General features: G+C 47.4%; 1 protein-coding gene and 1 long non-coding RNA gene across 7 annotated transcripts in view; one reads left to right on the forward strand and one right to left on the reverse strand.

The window, feature by feature from the left end:
* Positions 1–16449, reverse strand: part of GSG1L (GSG1 like) — a 274733-nt gene that overhangs the window by 224098 nt on the left and 34186 nt on the right. The gene's annotated exons all lie outside the window — the stretch shown is intronic.
* Positions 15282–15983, forward strand: LOC135968858 (uncharacterized). Its single transcript, XR_010583861.1, has 2 exons — positions 15282–15526; positions 15829–15983. It is a non-coding gene; the product is annotated as an uncharacterized lncRNA (long non-coding RNA).

The raw sequence follows: 16449 nt of genomic DNA on the forward strand, positions 1-16449 counted from the left end.
GGCACTGCACATGACATGAAGGAAGATGCGAAGATGGACCAGCCCTTGATCCTGCTCTCTCAGCATTTCCACTCCCCACGGCATGGGGACCCCAAGCACCCTGTTAAGGCGTCAAGGTTTGTATAAGAGCAAACACTAGTGATTGTCCACCAAAGCTGGTTTCTCTTCTTCCATGGCATTGCAGACACCCAGGCCTCCCAGGCAGGAGGCACAGCCATGCAAAGCTCTTGCCAGTGGCTTGTGAATGGACAGTCTGTGACAGGGTGCAGACATCAGGCATCTCCTGGCTTCCTGTGTGGCTCACTTCAGCCACACTGACAATGATTGGGGTGCCCTAGGGCACACAGAGCAATGACTTGGAAGGAGCCTGGCTCCTGGAATGACTGGCAGGGGCAGAGCTGCCCCACCAACCAGGACTATGACCTGAGAGAGAAACAGCTTCCCTGTTCTTCAAGCCTCCATATTGCAGGATCTCTTTGTCACAGCAGCATAGATTTACCCTGACTCTTCTAGGGCCTGAGAAAGGGACAGGGACCTAGGAGTTTGGAGCCGAAGTGGCCATTATGTGCTGCAAGAATCAAAGAAGACTTCCTGGAGGAAGACAGCATTTGCACTAAGCTGAAAGGAAGTATGTATTCTGAATAAATAAAGGTATATCTATAGGAGGACATACTAATAAACAGTTATTAAAGAGCATGAGGCAGACTCACATGTGCAGACACGGGAAAATGCCTCAGTTCCGTTGTCATGGGGAGAAAGCACAGGGTAGAACTGTACCTCTCTGCTGCCATCTCTTTACATAGGTATGTGGTTGATAATAGAGAAAACAACTGGAAAAATACAGACTAAACTGAAGAGTGGGGATAAGCACACAGAAAGGGGAGTCATTTTCTTCATTTTCATTTTTTTAAGAGACAGGGTCTCACTCTGTCACCCAGGCCGGAGTGCAGTGGGCAATCAAAGCTCAGTGTAACCTCCAACTCCTGGGCTCCAGCAATCCTCCCACCCCAGCCTCCCAAGTAGCGGAGACTACAGGCAGGCTATTTTTTTTTTTTTTTTTTTTTTGGTAGGGACAGGGGTCTCACTATGTTGTCCAGGCTGGTCTTGAACTCCTGACCTCCCACCTCGGCCTTCCAAAGTGCTGGGATTACAGGCATGAACCACCATGCCCAGCCTCACTTGTCCCACTAGGCTGTTATATCTTTGGCAATGAATGCCTATTTAATATAACAAAACTTTCTTGCATTTCTAAAGCGAGTGAGAAATATGCTTGTCTTCCTCTCTCTGAAAAGGAGCTGCTCTCACTACTAACCCAGCCACTGCCCTCGCCCGGCCAGGTCGTGAGCTTTGAGAGGAGGCACTGGTGTAACTTCTAGTCCTTGGAGTTCCACGTGGCTGGGACAGAGTCCACTGTTGAAGCTTTTGAAATCAATTTCCAGTTGGTTACATCTGAGCTCAGTGGTTTCCCAGAGACAGAAGTCTTAGAGGCAGAGAGTGCCTTCTTTGCCTGGGCAAGGAACCAGGAAATTTGACCTCCTTGGGCCAAAACATGGTTAAACAATGAGGGCCTGGGCAACACCGTATCTAATGTGGGACGGGGCTGGGCACGGTGGCTAACGCCTGTAATCCCAGCACTTTGGGAGGCTGAGGCAGAAGGATCGCTTGATGCCAGGAGTTTGGGACCAGCCTGGGCAACATAGCAAGACCCCTCTCTACAAAAAAAAAAATTGTTTTAATTAGCTAGCTGTATTGGCTCATGCCTGTAGTCCCAGCTACTCAAAAGGCTGAGATGGGAGGATCACTTCAGCCCAGGAATTCAAGGCTGCAGCAAGTACTGATCGCGCCACTGAACTCTGACCTGGGTGACAGAGCAAGACCCTGTCTCAAAAACTAAAGGACCATGGATTCGGCCCCTGGGTTGTAGTTTGCCAAACCCCATTGTAGAACATCAGTGCTGAAAGACTCTTAGAGGACACAGTCTATCCTGCTATAAGGCAGGCTCCTTTGACCCAGGTTACCTCATTCATGATTAATATGTAAGGGAAGGATGTTGAAATAATGAGGAAAGTGTGTCCATACATGATTTTCTCCAGCACATTAATATTTTTAAGTAGTCAGGAACAAGTACAATTAAAGAAACATCCTTATCAGGACTTGAAGAACTGAAGAAAAAAGGCTGGAGTCTACAGAAGTGCCACTGGTACCACTTTGGTTCCAGGGGTGGCCGGATTTGTGGTTTCAAGGACCTCTCTGCTGCCACTGGGCTGTATAATCTGGGGATGTGGCAAATTTAGATGAAGAAGCTACAAAGTCCTTCCCACCTCTGCTGAAACAATAGGCCAGTGGCAAACGCTACACTTTCAATCACTGTTTTTTGTTTTTGATTTTTGAGATGGAGTCTTGCTCTGTCACCCAGGCTGGAGTGTAGTGGCACAGTCTCGGCTCACTGCAGCCTCCACCTCCAGGCTCAAGCGATTCTTATGTCTCAGCCTCCCCAGTAGCTGGGATTATAGGTGCATGCCACCACTGCCCGGCTCATTTTATATTTTTAGTAGAGATGGGTTTCACCATGTTGACCAGGCTGGTCTTGAACTCCTGACCTCAGGTGATCTGCCCGCCTCAGCCTCCCAAAGTGCTGGAATTACAAGTGTGAGCCACTGCACCCGGCCCCAATCATAGTTTTAATGTGGATAAAAATGATCCTGATTAGAAGTAAATGTCCTCCTGGACCTACATCTCTGAGGAGGAAGCAGATGCTGAGGGTTGACGGCTGAAACGTTTGATTGTGTGGCTGGGTGCAAATGCCCTCAAGGATTTGCCCGTGCTCATATTTTATTAAGATTGTTATTGATTTTGTTGGTGCTCTGGCTTGGAGCTTGGTGCAGGCTTCCCTAGGTTCGGGGGTCATCTACCCCAACTCTGTTTTTCTCATAAGCCTCTTTCTTATTAGCACACAACTTTACAGATCACGAGGTTTTATAGGAATGCATGTATGGAATGTTAGCAATAACGTCTGGAACCTTTCTCAACCCGACCAAAACACTATGCAGATGAGAACTGCTACTAAAAGTAGCTGCTGACATTTATTGAGAACTTACTGCATGTCGGCATTGTGCTAAATGACTTATTCACCCCCTCTCCGCACAATTATCTGCTGGTGTCATCCCATTTTAATAGAAGGGGAGATTGACGCTCCGAGAGGTTAAGTGATCTGTCCAAGGTCCATCATTAGAGCCCGGAGAGTCCTCTCACCTCCTTCCAAATCCGCTTGCCTGCCCCATGACGTCCACAGCGTGCTCATCTCCCTGCAATGTGCAACTCTGAGAATCCTAGATCTTGCCTCCGCCTTTAGAGTTGATTATTCAGAACGCACAGGCAGAGAGAACCGAAGGAGAGAGATTGGATGCTGACCTTCAGGAAAAGTTCCCGCTGTCTTGTGAATCAAATCAGGTACAGTTCTGGTGTCTGAGAATATCAAATTGGTTTTTTTCTCCTTATTGGAAACTCCAAAATCAGTTGAACCCGAAGATAAAGACCAGAACTGAGATAATGGCCTTATTTCAGGACCGCAGCGTCATTCCGCGGTGACTGTTTGAAGAAGTACAGATGCTGATATGTAATGACACACAGGGACAGGCACCTTCAAAGGTCAGAGGTCAGCTTGGCTGGGACAGAGGGACATTCAGAACAGAACACGCCCAGGACCCAATGTCAGCGAGGACGTGGGCAACACGGACATTCAGTCGCTGCCGTGTGAGGATAAGTAGGTGCAACCACTTGGGAAAACTTCTTGGCTTACCTAATGAAGGTAACGCATGTATCCCTGTGATCCAGCAACTCCATTCAAAGGAATCCACCCCAGGGCAACTCTTCCCCATGGCACCCTGAGCCGTGGACAAGAATGTTTAGAGCAGACGGGTTGGTGATGGCAAAAGAATTAGAGACATCTCAACTGTCTGTCAACCACAGAAGAAAGACACAACCTGCAAGAGAGCCTTATGACAAAAAACTACGCAGCCGTGGAAACAACAGATCCAGTCCTGCACACATCAACATGCACAAAGTCAAAAACATACCGTACAACTCAGAGGGCAAAAGAAGCAGCTTACAAAACAATGCGTAGAGTCTGCACGTGTTTAGATGAAATTCAAGGACAGGCAAAATTAAACATCATATTGTTTAGGATTATGTGGGTGTTAAAACTATCAGGAATGGCAGAAAGTGACTCATGCAAAATTGAGGATACTGGTTAACTTTGGGGAGAGGCGGGGTGTGATGGGGAGGGGCACACAAGGAATGTCTAAGACTTGGTAATGTTCTAATCCTTAGGTGGTGAATATATGGGTATTTTCTTATTCCTCTTTAGACTATACAGATATATTTTAAACATTCTTTTTTATAAGTGATATATTTCACTTTTTTTAATTTAGAGATTTAAAAAATAGCAAGTAGCCCCAGAAATAGGATAGAGCCAGCATAACAAAATTCAAGCCCTTATCGGTATTTAAGGAGCACCCAATTTTCCACTCCAGACCCACTCCAGGGAGTGTTCAAACACTCCCTGTAATATTAGTAATGCAACTTTTGGCTGCAATAAAAACAACTAAAACAATAAAAACAACTAAAACAATAAATGCAACTTTTGGCTGCAATAAAAACCTAACAGTGGCTTAAATAATAAAGGCATTCAATTTTCTCTTAAAACAAGAAGGCTGGAAGTAGGTAGCTAAAGGTTGATCTAGTTGCTCAACAACATTAGGAATCTGTCTGCAATTCTCTGAGACTTCTCCTAGAGGCACAAGATGGCTGCAGTAGCTCCAGACATCACATCTTCACCCAACCACTTCCAAATGCAGGAAATAGGCAGCATTCAGGATGGTGAGAAAGACTTCACTCATATGCCCCCACATCCTTCCATCAGGAGGAAAAATATGTCCCCAAAAGTCCCCAGCAGAGTCCTGCTTACATTGCATTGGCCAGAACTGGGCCACTAAACCACTGCTTAGCTTCAAGGGAGACTAGGAAAGTAGCTTCCCTTTTCAGTCTCCTTGTCAGGTAGACAAGGAAGCATAACAAGAAAGAAGAGGGAACGGCCATTGTGCAGGAAACCACAATGCCACCTCCCCCCACAGGCAAGTTAGATGCATTGGTCCCACTGTTGATGTCTTCAGATCTGTCAGATAACCCAAATCCCACCTCACCTGGAAACCAGAGCCCATACCACTCTGCCCCCACATGAAGTGCTGAGACGTGTCTGTTTCCTCCATAGAGGCTTGAGGGATGGTCTGAATTGCCTTTGATCCCCAAGCCCAGCTGCGACCTGCACAGAGTGAAATACTTCATGGTGCCAATCAGTGGACAATTCTCAGATGAAGGAAGTCAGCAAATGCTCCCCACTGCCATGATCTGCCCCAGTAGAACTCTGGTGTGAGATGGGCCCTTCATGCTTACAGAAAAGGAAGAAGTTGGTCGAGGTGGCCACGAGCCACTGTACACCCTGTGTCAGAGGCGTTTGAACCACAGCAACTTCATCTTGAATAAGGCCTGGGTGAAATAAGGCTGAGACCTACTGGGCTGCATTCCCAGGAGGTTAGGCTTTCTAAGTCACAGGATGAGATGGGAGCACAATATATCAGCACAAGATACAGGTCACAAAGACCCTGCTGATAAAACAGCATGCAGTGAAGAAGTCAGCCAAATCCCACCAAAACCAAGACGGCCATGAAAGTGACCTCTTGTCATCCTCACTGCTCATTATATGCTAATTATAATGCATTCGCATGCTAAGAGACACTCCCACCAGTGCCGTGACGGTTCACAGATGCCATGGCAATGCCTGGAAGTGACGCTATATGGTCTAAAAGGACGAGGAGCCCTCAGTTTCAGGAATTGCCCAGAAAGCTCACGGATAAGTTTTCATGAGTAGCCATTGGAGTACTCATTCTTTGACTCCTATGGAGTCGCCATTCTTTTATTGCTTTACTTTCTTAATAAACTTGCTTTCACTTGCTATGGCTTCACCTCAAATTCTGTCTTGCACAGGATCCAAGAACCGTCTCTTGGGGTCTGGATCGAGACACATTTCTGGTAACACCTGGATGCAAATTACAGGACAACTCAAGCATCAATCGTCCGAAGGGTCACTGGAATGGTGGACCACGGCAGCAAAGCACTCAGAGAAGGGAGCAGAAATTTAGGCCATGCTGGACCACAGTCTTGGAGACAATGACTCACTGGCACTTCTGACAGTGGCCCCAGAGACAGGGCATGTGCGCTCCTGTTTGCCACAGTCCCTACCACTCCCTATTGTCTCTCCATCACCAAGGTCAGGGGTCTACTGCTGCTCTGTCATCTTGCTCACCTGGTTCTTCATACCCTTGGCCACTTCCCAAACTTGGGTCACCTGTCTGGCCTTGTAGGCACTTGAGTTTCGGATCCTTGGACTGAAGCACTGAAGATGGTCAAGTTTCCTGTTCTGTGCTTGAAAGTAACAAGTCTACTCTCGCATCAATGCCTTTGTTCGCACAGAGGCATTGATGTGGCAACTGATTGAAGTCAAAGACTCAATGCCTGTTCCCAAAGAGATCAAAATCAGCCCTACTGTCTTGCTGGGCATTGGCGACTCAGTCCACCCAGTGAAGCAGACATGCAAAATGGCTATGCAGGGTGCCGTCTTTGTGTGGTGGCTCAAACAGTTCTGGCGGTTACTCCAAAGCGCTGCTATTCATGATCATTGTTATAAGGGGTGTCGTTCCAGGGAACCTGAGAACCAATCTACATTTGCAAAATTAAGCAGTAAAGTAATACCCAGAAGAATGCATGAAGGGGATGTCTGGCAGCATTTCTGAAATAATAATGACAACTAGTGCTCGTCTGAAGTTTACCATATGCCAACCATTGTTCTAAGTACCTTTACATGGATTGATTCACTCACTCCTCACAAAAACCCTGTGAAGTGGGTACTCTTGTCCCTATGTCAGAGGGGGTGTTGCAGCCAGCCACTATGACCCCGGTGAGCCTCATCTCCTGGTCTGCCTGCCCTTTTGCAGTCCTCTGTCATATTGAATCAGGGATGACTTGTGTGACCAACAACTGCATAAGTGGCAGTGTGTGACTTCCAAAGCTAGGTCACAAAAGGCATTGCAACTTCTTGCTAGGGTTTTTGGATTGCTGGATCTGGGGGAAGCCAGCCGCCATGTTGTGAGGATGCTCAAGCAGCCCTGTGGCTCTTTTCATGGGGTAAGGAGCTAACTAGCCAGCCCCAACCAGGCAGCCATGTACGTGAGGCCCCTTGGGAGGATTCTCCAGCAACAGTCAAAGTCTCAGATGACTGCAGCTTCAACTCACACCTGTTGCAGTCTCCTGAGAGACCCTAACCCAGAACTGCACACCAAACCACTCCAAAATTCCTGATCTACAGAAACAATGAAAGATAATCAGCAATTATTGCTGTTTTAAGCCACTAAGTTTGGGGATGATTTGTTAGGTGGTGTATTAGTCCTTTCTCACATGGCTATAAAGAGATACCTGAGACTGGGTAATTTATAAAGGAAAGAGGTTTAATTGGTTCATGGTTCCACAGGCTGTGCAGGAAGCACGAGGGGGCATCTGCTTGGCTTCTGGGGAGGCCTCAGAAAAGTCACAATCATGGTGGAAGGCAAAGGGGGTGCAAGTACACAGACTTATCAGGTGGCAAGTGATAACTAATCCAGATGGTAAAACTCAGGGTTGGGGAGACAGAAGTTAAATCATTTGCCCAAGGTCACACCACTACTAAGCAGTGGAGCCAGGAGTTGAACACAGACTGTCCAATCCAGAGCAGCTGACCACTCCACTGTAGTGCTCCTATGGCTACTTCCAAAAGACATTCAGTTCATGTTCACCGGTATTCATCTCCCTCTAACTGAGTGCCTACTCTGGGCTCCAGGTTTTACCTACATTAATGCATTCCATCTCCCCAACAACTCCAGCAAACAGGTCTTATTTTTTCCATTTTATTCTTTCTCTTAAAATTTAATCAGTTAAATAATGCATCAATACATTTCTCCTTTAGAAAAATTCAGATAGTAGATAAGACCCCTAAATCTCCTTAGAACTCTTCCGTCCCTACCTCTGGGCTCCTCTTCCAAACTGACCTCATCACTTTGGTGAGTACCTTTCTAGACCTTTTTTTCCTAATCATTTACATTCATATTCGTGTCCCCAAAAATCCTACATAGCAGAGCAGTGACTGGCGTAAGTCTCACAAATAATGTTGAGCAAGATGCCAGAATATAGCCCAGTTGGGGCTGGCACCTCTCCCCATGGGCCTCGACATGGGGCTGCTTGGGCATCCTCACAGCATGGTGGCTGACTTCCCTAGAGCCAGCAAACCAGAAGACTCAGCGGGAAGTTGCAATGCCTTTTGTGACCTAGCCTTGGAAGTCACAGCAGCAGAATACATTGTGATTCCGTTAATGTGAATACAAAACCAAATAGGCAAAATTATACTAATATGTTTAGGGTTGTAGGCTTAGGTGGCAAAATTATAAAGTGAGCCAAGGAATTGACCATCATAATAACGCCAGGATAGTGGATATGACTCAGCGGGTAGTGGGTACTGGTGGGACCATGAGGGGAGTTGCTGGGTGGTGGCAATATTCTATTTTTGACCTCAGAGTGATTACATGAGGTTCAATCAGGGAAAAATCATTAAATCGTAAATCATCTTTTTTTAACGCACTTTTCTAGATACATGTTTTTGTTTTTTTAGGAGACAGGGTCTCACTCTGTCACCCAGGCTGGAGTACAGTGGCGTGATCACAGCTCACTGAAGCCTCAACCTCCTAGGCTCAAGTGGTCTTCCCAAGTAGCCAGGACTACAGGTACAAGCCACCATGACCAGCTAATTTTTTTTTTTTTTTAGACAGTCTCACTCTGTTGCCCAGGCTGGAGTGCAATGGTGTGATCTCAGCTCACTGCAGGCTCCGCCTTCCGGGTTCAAGTAGTTCTCATGACTCAGCTTCCCAAGTAGCTAGGAATACAGGTGCACACCACCACACCCAGCTAATTTTTGTATTTTTCTTTTTTTGTTTTTTATTTTGTTTTGTTTTGTTTTGTTTGAGATGAAGTGTCACTCTGTTGCCCAAGCTGGAGTGCAGTGGTGCAATCTCAGCTCACTGCAACCTCCAACTCCCAGGTTCAAGCGATTCTCCTGCCTCAGCCTCCCAAGTGGCTGGGACTACAGGCGCATGCCACTACACCTGGCTAATTTTTGTATGCTTTTTTTAGTAGCGACAGGGTTTCAGTATGTTGGCCAGGCTGGTCTTGAACTCCTGACCTCATGATCTGCCCACCTTGGCCTCCCAAAGTGCTGGGATTACCGATGTGAGCCACCGTACCCAGCCAACAACCAGTTAATTTTTTTTTTAATAGAGATGAGGGTCTCACTATGTTGCCTAGGCTGATCTCAAACTCCTGGCATCAAGCGATCCTCCCACTTCAACCTCCCAAAACGCTAGGATTATATGTATGAACCACTATAGCTGGCCAGTATACATAATTCATAATTTTAAAAGGTTTTTGTTTAAGAAAATATAAAATATTGTTCTGTTTTTGTTTTATATTTATCATTCTATCTTTCTTCTATCTTTCTAAGCACTGCTTTTTTCACTTGCCAATAAGTTTAATCCATTTGTCTCCTATAGATTTTATCACTTCATCTTTTTTAATGGCTGCAGCACATTCTATAGAATGAATATTCCACAATTCACTTAGCCATCCTCCCTATTAAAGAACATTTTGTTTGTTCTCATTTTTCTCTATTTTGAATGAGACTGCAATGAACATTCTTGTGCACATGCGTTCATCTTCTGCACATACAACCCCAGTTGAAATTGCTGGGGCAAGGGGTACGAACATTTACGGTTCTAATACACATTGACAAATTGTTGTCCATTACGGTCGGGCCAGTTCCTTCCTACCAGCATTGTGTGAAGATTCTTGCATCCCTACATCCTTACCAACGTGTCTATCATCAAAGCGTTCCTCTTTCTTTGCCATCTTGGGAAAGAAAAACACTGCATCATTATTGTCCATTTCACAGGTGAAGAAACTGAGACTCAGTGAGCTTAAGCAATTTGCCTAAGATCACAAGAGCAAGAAAGTGGCATGGTGGTTCACACTTGTAATCCCAGCACTTTGGGAGACCAAGGTGAGAGGATCGCTTGAGCCAAGGAGTTCAAGACCAGCTTGTGCAACATGGCAAGACCCCATCTCTACAAAAAATAAAAACAAAAAAATTAGCCAGGTGTGGGGGTGCTTGCCTGTAGTCCCAGTTACTCAGGAGGCTGAAGTGGGAGGACCGTTTGAGCCCAGGAGTTGGAGGATGCAGTGAGCCGTGATCGCACCACTGCACTCCAGCCTGGATGACAGAATGAGACCCTGTCTCAAAAAAAAAAGAAAAGAAAAGAAAAGATAAGATAAGAAAAAGAAAAAGAAAAACAGTGGCAGCAAGCGGACTTGAATCCTGAACTTTTGCCTCCAAACCCAGGATCTTGCCAAGATACAAGGTTTTGTGTCTTAACTACCATGTGCTCCTGAGATAGGCCATAAATAACCCCTTCCATGGCGCTGAGGGCAACTCGATGCCCCCAGGGTTCACAGCCAGGTGAGACACATGGAGCCCAGCTCTGGGGCTGGCAGAGATCCCGGGAGGCAAGTAGCCCACCACCTCCGTGGAAATCATCAGGGAGGAAATTAGCTCGAAATGGAATCGACAAGGTGCTGCCGCCAACTCCGATCGTAAATTAGATAAACTTGCATCTGACACGATGCATTTAGAGCAGGGCCACCGCCGGGTTCTCAGCTGCTCCCAAGCAACGAGCCACTAGGAGTGAAAAATAAAACAATCTAGGAAGCTACAAAATACAATAATGAAAGATAACAGGCCCCGGAACAGCGGGGGAGAATTGCTGGGAAATTAGCTAAGGAGCGAAGGGTGGCCTGCGCTGTTGAGGGTAAGAGAGGGTGAAATACAGCAGCAAGGGCAGAAGTCGCCTTCAGAGATGTCCGGTCTGAAGCGTTCCTCCCACACTTGCTGGCCGGGAGACCTTAAACACGTTTCTGAAGCTCTCAGAGATTCTGTTTCCTTGACTGTAAAATAGGAGTCAAAACAGAACACACCTCCCCACCTCATAGTGATATTGTGAGGATTAAATGAGATATTGACCAGAAAGGCCCAGGGCTGCCAATGATAGCTGTTCAGGTTGTGCGTGAATGAGGGCACTTAGCTAAGGCTGAGCAGGGCTGCATCGAGCCCATCCTCCATGCCCAGAGGGGAAGGCTTGCTTACGTTTACCAAAGTTCCCTGTGTGCTGCAGCAGTCCTCAAAGAGCCCAGCACATAATAGGTGCTCAATAAATGGGAGTGTTATGATCCCAGCCATCTGATTTATTTCCCACCTGGGGGTTCAGGCCATGCTGACTGCTGCTGTGATAAGAGCTCCTGTGCAGAACCAAGAGAAAGCCCCACTCCAAGGTTCTGAAAGCCAACCTTGCAGGACTGGGAGGGATGCATCATGGCTCAGCAGTAGCCTGCACGAGAAAGGCTGGGGCTCCGGGAAGAGCAGATGAACCAAGGGTTGCCGTGTCCTGCACCTGCCCAGGAGATGTGCACGGCGAGTCATGTCACCAGGAGAGTAGGTGCAGGAAAGGGAGATGAGGGAGCCACTGGGCCCGGCCAGCAGCTAGGGCCAGGAGGCTCAGGGAACCTGAAATCTCCCCAGATGGCAACTCTGGACAGGGGCCATGCCATCTCATCTAAGGAAAAGCAGACATAAGGGGGACATGTGGCCCACCTCCAACAGGCTGTGCTCAAACCCTATGTCCGGTCTTCGTGCCTTTCCTTGTGCTGTTCTTTCTGCCTAAAATGTTCACTGCTGGATCAATTTCACCATCCTCCCAAGCCCAGCTCAACCCTCCCTGGCTCCGCAGGCCCCCAGTGCTGCCGGACCCAGGCTAGAAGGGCTGACTGTATCTTAATCATCTCTGTCACCCCTGCCTGCCCCAGCAGCGAGACATAATTGGCTTTCAATATATGTCAGATAAATTCACGAATAAATGAGCGAGAGAGAGAGAGAGAGAGAGAGAGCCGGGCCTTTGCCTGGGACACTATGAAAGAGCGGGGACCCCATCCCCTGCCTGTTCTTTTATAATTGGGACTGGCAAGGTCTGAAGTCAGAACAGTGTGTTGGGACAGAAGAGGGCTGACAGTTGGGCGTGATGCTCCTGTCATCCTGATGGCCCCAGGGACTGCAACAGAAGTGAAATGTGACCCGGAGCCCAGGCAGAGAAATGCCACAGCAGGCGCTGGCTAGACGATAATGAGCTTAGGGAAGACAGCTCCTTGCTACCAGGAGAATCTCCAGAATCATTTGGCCTTGCCAGACGACCTGCATGGCTAGGATTGCACTTCTAGCCAGGGTCATTTTTAAAGAAACTCATCAGATCAACTTGTGGCTCTGGGTCCAAGGCTGGCCGATATTCAGGAAGCCAAACTCCCAGCTAGTCCTGGGCCTGGGTTTGCCAGAGACATGGGCCTGCCATGCATTCACTACCTGCTCACCCACGTCTCTCCCCACGGACTGGGGGCACCTTGAGGGCAGGGGCTGGGTCTGGCAAGATCTTGCAGTTCCAGCGCCCAGCATATCACATGAGCTCAGTCACTGTGTGTGACTGAATGAACAGCAGCAAGCTTCAGAGGAATCAGGAGACGAGCCCCTTGAGAAATGTCATGATTTCTTCTACTCCAGCCTCAGTTTGCTCTTCGCTGGAGTCTGATTCTGCTGCGGATCACTATCGAGGGACCTCAGCTGGAGCCCAAGGTGGACTAGAGCAGAAAGCAGGACGGGACTCGGGAAGAGGATCAGGGTGTGCATGAGTCGGCTTTTGCTGCCAGAACAGAGTCCTAACCTCTCAGTGGCTCTCAATACCAGGCATTTACTTCTCATTCTTGTCGCACAAGGGAAGCAGGCGGGACGCAGCTCAGCTGGGCTCTGCTGGGCTTGGCTGGTCTTCGTGATGCTGGGCCCTGTCCCTTCCCATTCTGGGACCAGGCAGAAGGAACAGCCACTGTCTGAAGCATCCCATCCTCGTGACAGGGCAGAGCCTCACTGTGCTCGGATACCACACGTGTCCCATCTGCTCACAGTCAATAATCAAAGCAAGGCACATGACCGAATTCAAAGTCATCAAGAGTGGGGCCAGGCGTGGTGGCTCATGCCTATAATCCCAGCACTTTGGGAGGCCGAGACGGATGGATCACTTGAGGCCAGGAGTTCGAGACCTGTCTGGCCAACGTAGTGAAACTCCATCTCTACTAAAAATACAAAAATTAGCTGGGCTTGGTGGTGCACACCTGTAATCCCAGCTATTCGGGAGGCTGAAGCAGAAGAATCGCTTGAACCCGGGACACAAAGGTTGCAGTGAGTGGAGATAGCACCACTGCACTCAGGAGTGGTACATGCCCCTTCAGGGACACACAGCAATGGTGGAGGGGGGAATTAATCATTATAAACAAATAATACCATCTATCACAGTATGTCATTTTTCACTCTCCATCCTCTTCTCTCTCCCCTATTCTGGAAACATATGCCATGTGCTCTGGGCAGACCTAACTATCCCACCAATGAAGCAGGCACATGATCTAAGCCAGCCAATCAGAGTACTCCATTCACACGCTGCAGGCCATGGTGATTGGTTCAGGAATAGATATGTGATATAAATCAGGCCAATAAGAGCCTTCCCTGAGCCTTTTCTCCAGAGTTATGGGAAAGCAGCTCCCTTCCCTCTAGGGTTGCAAGGCGGGTGGGGTTTCAGTGCAGGGCTTATAAGGGGCCAGGTTAATTTCCACAGCAAGCAGCACAGTACAATCTGGTAGTGAAGATAGAAATGCTCTGCACCATCCAATGCAGTGGCCACTAGTCACATGTTAAATGTGACTGGTACAAATGAAGAACTGAATTTTAAATTTTAAATGGAATAGAGTCTAAGGAATCAAAGAGCATTTGATGATATTTTTAGGCACCTGTGTTCAGGTGAACCTGACACCGCCTAGATTTTGTAGTTCACAGGAGTAATTTTCTTAGACTTGCTTAAACTAGTAGGGTTTCCATCATTAGAAGTAGGAGCCTTGGCCAGGCACCATGGCTCAAGTCTGAATCCCAGCACTTTGGAAGGACAAAGTGGGAGCATCACTTGAGCCCAGCCTGAGCAACATAATGAAACCCTGTCTCTACAAAAATAACAAAAATTAGCCAGGCATAGTCCCAGCTACTTGGAGGGCTAAGGTGGGAGGATTGCTTGAGTCTGGGAGGTCAAGGCTGCAATGAGCAGTGATTGCGCCACTGCACTGCAGCCTCAGCAACAGAGCTGACACCTAAGGCCTCAGCAGCAGCATCACTTCTATTTATTTTACCAAACTATGTGCCAGGCATTTGGCTGGTCACATACATATGTCATATCATGAGTCTTTCCTAAGCCTATCACAAGCCCAAGAGTCAGACTGCCCTGGGCCCAAATCCCACCTTCACCTACAATTGGCTGTGGGGCTTTGGGTAAGATACTGAACTTCAAGATGCCTCAATTTCCTTATCTAGTCAGTGTAGTTGATGGACTGTGAAGGCCAAGGGAGTTATTACGTGAGAAGTGCCTAGACCTGTGCCAGGCACGTAGAAAATAATCCTTCGTGTTGACTATCTTTATTATTTTCATCCCGATCTTGAAGATGAATAAACCAAGCCTTGAGGAGGTCAAGTCACTTGCAAATTGACAAAAGTAAGAGGTGACAAAGCCGGGATTGGAACCTAGGCCTATGATTCCTGAGTGTAAACTCTTTACCACTGCCTCATTCTGCTTGTGGCTTTTAAACCCTGTCCACAGCAACAATATAACAATATGAGTAATATTAATAAGACTGAGCATTCATTGCATGGTCAAGAGTTTAAATTCTGGGCAGTTTTGCTTTAGAGTCCCAGCTTTTAACTCTCAGAGAAAAGGAATTATTTCCTATTTAATGTTCCTCCTGTCCTTCCATTAATATCAAGGAGAAAGTCTCAGCTTGGTGCTGATATGTTGTTAATGCCTCTGTAGCACTTGCTAATCTCTCTTTTGAACAAAGAGAGAGCCAGCCTTAGGCTCAGGGCAGATCATACTATCTAGAGGGGACCTAATATGCCCTTTCCTTAAGCCTCCAGGCGTAGGCAGGAACTGCCTCTCTTCACAGTGCTGGTCCCCTGCAGCCAGAAAGGCAGTGGCTAGAGATGGGGAGGCCTGGGCTTCAGGGAGCTCTCAGACCCTGCAGTGGTGACCAGTAGCCAGCTATGCTCTCCCAGCCCAGGTTTGTTTTGGAGGGTGATGCATGGCAGGGCACTAGGGGACCCACATCAGCTTATGAACAGATCCTCGACCTATGGAAAGCACCTTGCCTAACACGGATCAGGAGCGGTATGTGAGGCCCGTATCTGAGTACCTTCTCCACTGTGGTCAAGGTAAGGGTCCTTGAGCTGTTCCCTGCCTTCTCTGGGCCTCAGTTTCCTCACCTGAGAAACAGAGATAACAACACCTACTCCCAAAGAAGGGGCCTAAGAAACAAATGAGAAAGTGCTGTGTAAAGAACTGAACGAATGTGAACTCTTGCCATTTTCATTATTTGAGTAGAAGTGTGTTATTTATAAGTGGAATCAGCAGCATCAAGTAAACTGCTGACACCAGACTGAGATGGGATCACTTGTATCATTCTGAATTATCTTTGTTTTTGTGTCTGTCTGTCTCACTATGCTTTGCTCTCCAGGACAGGGATCTTCTAATCCATCTGCTATAGCAAAGGCATCAGCAAATATTTGTTAGATGGATGGATTATGAATGATGGATAAATGGATGGCTGGATGTGTAGACATACAGGTGCATGAAGGGATGGATGGATGGATGGATGGATGCATGGGTGGATGAATGGATGGGTGGGTGGATGATGGGTAGACGGATGGACTATAGATGAATGAATGGATGAGTGGTCATGGACAGATGGAAGAATGATGGATTCATAGGTGATGGATGTATAATGGATGAATGAAAGATGGATGGATGATGGATGGGCAATGAAACCCAAATGCAGCTTAGGATGCAACACTTGCTTTGTCAGGATTTTCCTCTGGTACTGGATACCAACTACACAATACTCTCAAACCACAAGGATAGTGTGTGTGTGTGTGTGTGTGTGTGTGTGTGTGTGTGTGTGTGCACGTGCATGTGGGCAGTGTGTACGGACATGGCAGGCATGCCAGCAGCTGGGATGAAACATCGCAGATGGAGGGCGCTCCAACAACCCTGAAGAAAGAGGAAGAACAAATTTTCTAGGAGGGTCAGACAAGGGCCACTTCAGAAGGGAACTGCTTGTAAAAGGCACAGAGGCATG

Source organism: Macaca fascicularis, chromosome 20 (assembly GCF_037993035.2).
Source record: "Macaca fascicularis isolate 582-1 chromosome 20, T2T-MFA8v1.1".
NCBI lineage: Eukaryota > Metazoa > Chordata > Mammalia > Primates > Cercopithecidae > Macaca > Macaca fascicularis.